Source organism: Sceloporus occidentalis, unplaced genomic scaffold (genome assembly GCF_023333645.1).
Source record: "Sceloporus occidentalis isolate IW3139 unplaced genomic scaffold, rSceOcc1.0.p SCAF_6, whole genome shotgun sequence".
NCBI lineage: Eukaryota > Metazoa > Chordata > Lepidosauria > Squamata > Phrynosomatidae > Sceloporus > Sceloporus occidentalis.
Window position 1 is genome coordinate 105,340,428 of NW_028316986.1, and position 7,586 is coordinate 105,348,013.

The window sequence follows — 7,586 nt, forward strand, 5'->3', positions numbered from 1 at the left end:
ATACTGTGTCCAGTTCTGGGCACCACAATTTAAAAAGGATGTGGAGAAACTGGAGCGTGTCCAAAGGATGGGAACTAAAATGGTGAAGGGTCTGGAAACCATGCCCTATGAGGAACGACTCAGGGAGCTGGGGATGTTTAGCCTGGAGAAGAGAAGGTTAAGAGGTGATATGATAGCCCTGTTTAAATATTTGAAAGGATGTCATGTTGAGGAGGGAGCAAGCTTGTTTTCTGCTTCTCCAGAGAACAGGACCCGAAACAATGGATGCAAGCTAGAGTAAAAGAGATTCCACCTCAACATTAGGAAGAACTTCCTGACAGTAAGGGCTGTTCGACAGTGGAACACACTCCCTCAGAGTGTAGTGGAGTCTCCTTCCTTGGAGGTCTTTAAACAGAGGCTGGATAGCCATCTGTCGGGGATGCTTTGACTTGGATTTCCTGCATGGCAGGGGGTTGGACTGGATGGCCCCTGTGGTATCTTCCAACTCTACAATTCTGTGATTCTGTGATTCTGAGAGCACCTGACCCCGTGATTGACTGATGATTGATGTTTTATGTTTTTAGCTGTGGTTTGAATTGTAATTAATGTTGTAATATTAGAAGTGTTTTTAACTTTGTTGTGATCCCGCCTCGATCCATTGGGAGAGGCAGGAAGATACAAATAAAAACTATTATTATTATTATTATTATTATTATTATTATTATTATTATTATTGGAGCCACTGGGACTGAGGGATGGGATGTGGTGTTATAATGTTGCCCTCTATGTGGTATACATTGTAATGCCTGTGGTCTGTATGTTAGATCTCTCTGTGTATTATTGTGAGTCCTTTGGCTTCCTTATTGTGCAGCTATCATGTGAGCATTTCACATGATAGCTGCACTTATTAGTGGGCACTGGCAGATCCTGAGCATGCTTGATGTGTATCTATCATCTTCCCATCACTTTTTGTGTTTTCTAGCTGTATGCTTCCCTCTCCTCTACCAGAACATGGTGGATATAGTGGTTGCTGTACTACAGTAACAATGGTATGTCTTTGTTCTTCATCTAATGCAAGAAAAGAATGACTCTGCCTTTGTCCTAACATCTAACTATACAATGAGCTCTTAAATGTACTGTAAAGGATATGTAAAAGTTAGCAATTTTTCAGCATTACTAAACAAATTGTATGGATTTAAGAATTACTGTAGATGTTGACAAGCAGAACTGTCATCTCTTGTTGGTTTCTGCACAGTTTTATTTCTTATTCCATAAATAATGTTATACTGCAAATGGAGAAAAATATGTTTTCCAGCATTATCTAGTAATGCTGAAGAAGGCTCGTGGAAGGAGTCACTCAAGATAATGCCCATTCATCTCTTTATGAAATATCAAAGTTTTACAAAAGGTAATGAAAGGTTATCAGCTAATCCAACAGTCCAAAACACACTGTAGAAATAATCCAGTTTGAAACCATTTTAACTGCCCTGGCTCAGTGCTAGGGAATCCTGGGAATTGTAGTTTGACAGAGAGGGCTAAATGTCTCACAAACTACAGTTCCCAGAATTTCCTAGCACTGAGCCAGGGCAGTTAAAATAGTCTTACACTGGATTATTTCTGCAGTGTGGTTTGGACCTAAATTTGCTAAACAAATGTAGTATTAATTGCATCCACTCCATGGCTGGGATGTTATTGTAGAAGTGGTTGGACAACCTCTACATTCAGTTCAAGGTCACAGAAGTGGAACTGCACATCCAATGACATTATGTGCATGGAGGCACATTATCAGTCAGTGCATAGCTGGTTGTCCCTGCTGAAAATGGGAGAAGCATTCCTTCAGTTATGGATCCGTTGCATTTTTGGTCACAAAATGTGTTTTGCGTTTGGTTACACACAGTGCTGCCATTCAGCATACATAACTCCACGTGCAGAGATTTAAACTGTGAAGCCTGATATACCCTCTTGCCCTATATCTGCTTGCTCATTATTTTATCTGGCACTTGATGGCTTCCTTGCATGGAATGTCCTTCTCAGGTCAAACAGAACCAGCAGAGATTTCATATCATCTGATACACAATCCTTTATTCTAAAAACTGTAATCACTGCTAGTTTTGAGTAGTCAAGTGATCAGAAATCATATTATAGGGATCCACATGTGAAATGACCCTCCATTTCCTTGTTCAGATTTATAAACCACCATAGCCCAATGGGTTTGGCTCTTTGGCAAATGGTGTAGTGTGGCTGCAGAAATTAAAGCCATGATATTCCTTCTCATCCAGTTTAGAAAACCACCAGCACAACTGTTTTTGAATAGACCCTCTTTTCCTGATATACTTAGGGGTCATTCCCACTGCAGTTTGCTCCGAAGTGGGATTTGGGGCAACAATCCTCATTCCCATTTGAAACTGCTTCCGATCCTCACTGGATAGATTCCAGGAGGAAAGACGTGGGGCAAACACAAATAACCCGGGGTTTCCTAACACATGTTTGAAAGTGTTTTTGTTTTATTTATAGAAAAATCCATTCTGAATTCTTCCCAATAAGTGGGAACGCCAGATCAGAAGCGATTCTTTCTGAGGGGAGGGACAAATGGAAGAGGGGTGTGTGCCATCCCTCCACAGAAATGTCACACACACACCCCAAGTGCTTTGGGGGGGGGGGTATTTTTTTATTTAAAAAATTAAATTAATGAAAAATTGATAGATTGGCAAAGCAACTACTTGCAAAGGCAATTGCTAAACCATTCAATTGATTTTTGATAACTTTTATTTATTTATTTTTTAAAAAGAAAAAAATGTGTCCCCCGCCTTGCTCCCTTCTTCATTCTCAGGGCTCCCTTGCCTTGCTCTTGCCCTGTCCTCTGCGCTCCAGCTCCAGCCTTGCTTTGCTTCTGCCCTGTCCTTTGCACTCCAGCCCTGTCCTTGCCTTGCTCTAGCCCTGTCCTCCACACTCCAGCCCTGTCCTCCACACTCCAGACCCAGCTTTGACTTGCTCTTGCCCCATCCTCTGTGCTCCAGCCCTGTCTTCTGTGCTCTAGCCCTGGCCTTGCCTTGCTCTTGCCCTGTCCTCTGCACTCCAGCCCCGGCCTTGCCTTGCTCTTGCCCCATCCTCCACGCTCCAGCCCTGGATTTGGCAAGGCAAGGACCCTCCATTTTGGGGCTGGCATGTCCTCCACATCACGGTGCCTTATCCTCCTTGGAGGGGGCGGCAGAGGAAGAGGAAGGAGACAGAGGGGAACAGGTGTGGGAAGTGGCGCCTGGCTGCTCTCTTCTGTCACATTCTCTCAGCTTCAAGGGAAGAGAAAGGCAAACCTCCTTTAAAGAAATCTTGCTCTCCCAGATAATAATAACAATAATAACCCCCCAAATAATAACAACAACAATAATAACTTATTTATTTATAGCCCACCCAATCACGAGGAATCCAGGTGGATTACAGCATGGAATACAATAAAATCCAAATTTAGTCCCTTCCCAATCCCCCTCCCAATACTAAAATTACAATTAAACTATCACAATTTAAAAACAGTTAAATACAATAACTTAAAAAGGGGGAAATAATAGGTAGGCAGCCGAAGTAGATCATAGTATGCGGAGAGAGGAATTAAGTTGTGAAGGCCTGCCGGAAGAGATCCATCTTAAGAGCCTTCTTAAAGGCTGCGAGAGTAGAAATATGACGGATCTCCTCTGGTAGGTCATCCCATAGCTTTGGAGCAGCAGTACAGAAGGCCCTCTGGGTTACTGAAATCAGCCTAGATTTTTTCAGCTGACGTAGGTTCTTTCCCGAGGACCTTAGTGTGTGGGACAGACAGTACAGGAGAAGGCGATCCCAAGCCATGTAGGGCTTTAAAGATAATAACCAACACCATGTACCTTGCCTGGAAACTAACTGGCAGCCAGTGAAGGGACTTCAAGACTGGTGTTATATGGCCATTATGTAATCAACCTGGCTGCCATGTTTTGTACCAGCTGGAGTTTCCGAACTTGGCATGAGGGTAGCCCCAAGTAGAGTGCATTATAGAAGTCCAATTGAGAGGTTACCAGTGCATGTACTATTGTCCCAAGGTCTCCCAGTTCCAGGAAAGGGTGCAGCTGGTGTATCAGCCGAAGCTGATAACAGGTGCTCTTGACCGTCGCATCCACCTGAGCAGTCAAGTGAAGCGACAAGTCAAGGAGCACCCCAAACTGCAGATAGAGTCCTTCAGGGCCAGTGTGACCCCATCCAGAACTGGCTGACATAACTCCATACCTGGATTTGGGTTTCCCAAGTCAGGTTGCCTGGCTGCCACTTACGGGTTGCTGCTTACGTTACTGATGACGTACAGATGATTGACGTGCCTTTGGAACTGCTGTAGCTAGTAGGAACCAAGCCAAAAAAGAACCGCACCCATTGGGATAAGAAAAAAAAATCTGCTTTCATAGTGGGAACCAGGAACCTTTTTGAATCGCTTTCCAAAATGGAGCAAATAATAATATAATAATAAAATATTTTTTTATTTCTATCCCGCTTTTTGCCAGGCAATCAAAGCAGCGTACAACAAGTTAAAATACATCCATATATATATAATGCCCCCCTTAAAACAAGATTAAACAGTATAAGATTAAAAACTACATATTAAAAACCAATTAATCCAAATAATAATCATCATGGGCAGAGTTCACTATATGGGAAGTCCTATTCATGGCTGAGTATTTTATTCTGGGAAGGCCTGCCAAAAGAGATCCATCTTAATGGCTTTTTTAAAGCTCTCTAGATTGGTAATTTGATGGATCTCGTTCGGCAGGCCATTCCATAAATTGTGAGCAGCTGCAGAAAATGTCCTCTGGGAGGTCACCGTCAGCCTGGTCTTTAAGGGCTGTAATAAATTCCTCCCTGAGGACCTGAGTGTATGGGGCGGATTATATGGAAGCATGCGATTCCTTAGATAGGTTGGGCCCGAGCCATGTAGGGCTTTAAAGGTGATAACCAACACCTTGTACTGTGCCCAGAAACTGATAGGCAGCCAGTGGAGTGACTTCAGTATTGGTGTGATATGGTCACTCCTTGCTGTTCCTGTGACCAACCTGGCTGCCATATTCTGTACCAACTGGAGTTTCCGGACTAGGCACAAGGGTAGCCCCATGTAGAGCACATTGCAAAAATAAAGTCTTGAGGTTACCAGTGCATGTACTACAGTTTCGAGGTCACCCTGTTCCAGGAAAGAGCGCAGCTGGCGTATCAGCCGAAGCTGATAACAAGCACTCTTGACCGTCACATTCACCTGATTCCCCATCTGAAGCGATGGGTCAAGAAGCACCCCCAGACTGCGAACACAGTACTTCGAGGAGAGCATGAGCCCCTCTAGGACTGGAGGTTGCAGCCCAATACCTGGTTTGGCGGCTCCTACTGTAAGTACCTACATTTTGTCTGGATTCAACTTGAGCTTGTTTTCCCTCATCCAATCCATTACTGCTGAAGACACTGGTTGAGGAGAGAGATGCCATCTGTTGTTGTCACTGACGACTGGGACATGGAGAAATATATTTGGGTGTCATGAGCAAATGTGAATCAGAAGGCGATTCAAACTGTCAGTGGGAATGACCCCTTAGATTATCTGTTTAGTTCCAATAGTATGACACTTTATTTGTTTAGCATTATGAAGGGTAGCAGATCCATCCCCTCTGCTTTCTCCTTATTTGAGCAAGTGAATGCCACCATATGAAAATCTGAACTCTCACAGACAGACTGTGGCACCATTCCTTCAAAAACTGTAGGAACATGCTCACAAACCATTCTTTCCATGACAGGTAAAGCTCAAGTTTCAAGAGATCTGTCCATTAGTACCCATCTTCATCTGCAGAGTTTACAGAACTAGAACATTTCACCTCAGTTCACAGATTTTGTTGATATCATAGCTGACATTTTAAAAACATTTCCCTGATTTTGTTATTGAATTAGCTCCCCCCCCATCCCCTGCTACTGCCAGATATTTGATGATTTTACCTCAACTACATATTTTAGAAGTAGGCCTAGATTAAAACATTGTTGTTTTATTGTGTGCCTTCAAGTTGTTTCTGACTTATGATGACCTAAGGGGTTTTCTTGACAAGATTTATTCATAGGAGGATTGCTGTTGACTTCTCCTGAGGCTGAGAGATGTGACTTGCCCCAGGTCACCCAGTGGGTTTCATGGCCAAGCTGGGAATTGAACCATGGTCTCCAGAGTCATAGACCGATACTCCAAACCACTGCATACATGGACTATATGGCCCAGAAAGCAGATAGCTGCTTATAATTTATGTTTCTTAGACTGGATATTCTAGTCCAGTGGATTTCACTGTGATTTATTGTCTACACCTACGAATAAGTTTGTTCCTTGTATACCATGACTCTTTGTTTATACTAGCACCTAGAAATTCATAATAATAATAATAATAATAATAATAATAAGTTTTATTTATAGACCGCTATTCCGCAATGATCATAGCGGTGTACAGTAAAAATTGCAATAGAATACAATACAAAATACACAGTGACAGTTAAAGGAGGGAGGGGCTTTGTCCTTCAGGCTGTCCCTGATGTTGCTGGGTCTGCCTGATCTCTCCCTCTGAGGCCAAGATGACAGTTGAGGAGGGAGGGGCCTCTTCCTTCAGGCAGTCCCTGATGTTGCTGGGTCTGCCTGATCTCTCCCTCTGAGGCCAAGATGACAGTTGAGGAGGGAGGGGCCTCTTCCTTCAGGCAGTCCCTGATGTTGCTGGGTCTGCCTGATCGCTCCCTCTGAGGCCAAGATGACAGTTAAGGAGGGAGGAGCCTCTTCCTTCAGGCAGTCCCCGATGTTGCTGGGTCTGCCTGATCGCTCCCTCTGAGGCCAAGATGACAGTTAAGGAGGGAGGGGCCTCTTCCTTCAGGCTGTCCCTGATGTTGCTGGGTCTGCCTGATCGCTCCCTCTGAGGCCAAGATGACAGTTAAGGAGGGAGGAGCCTCTTCCTTCAGGCAGTCCCCGATGTTGCTGGGTCTGCCTGATCGCTCCCTCTGATTTGTCTGTTCATTATTGCAGTTCCTTGTTGGTACATATAAGTAATTGTGAATGTCCTTTATCAGGAACTATTTTGGTATTGCTAATAGACAATAATGTGACTGTTTCTGCTTGGAATTTATCTGCTTGTGAATGACATCCGCTTGTAATTTATGTCTGTTAACCTGGATATTCCTGCATATTCTATTTACCTGGATAGTGTTGTTATAACTCGTACAACTGCACAAATATATGTTGCACATAATTATACAATATAGTTATATATTGTTATATATATACTGAGTTATTTTTTACTGGATTTTAGCTCTCATACTCATCATCAGTTATACGGTGGGGTGGATTCTGGCATTTTGTCTTCCAGAAAGCAGATACTCTATGTTTTCTATAAACTGAAAACATTTTGTATGCTGCATTATTGAAACACAGACTGAAATAAATGATCATTTTTCTTCCAGGGAAATGATACTTTGTCCAGAAATGTCCTTAACCTTGCTGCAAGACACTATAGTGTAAATAAATCATTTGTTTATTGATTCATTTTGATTGAAATGTGCAGGTCCCCCAAGAGGAGAGATAATACTCACCTGCTGCT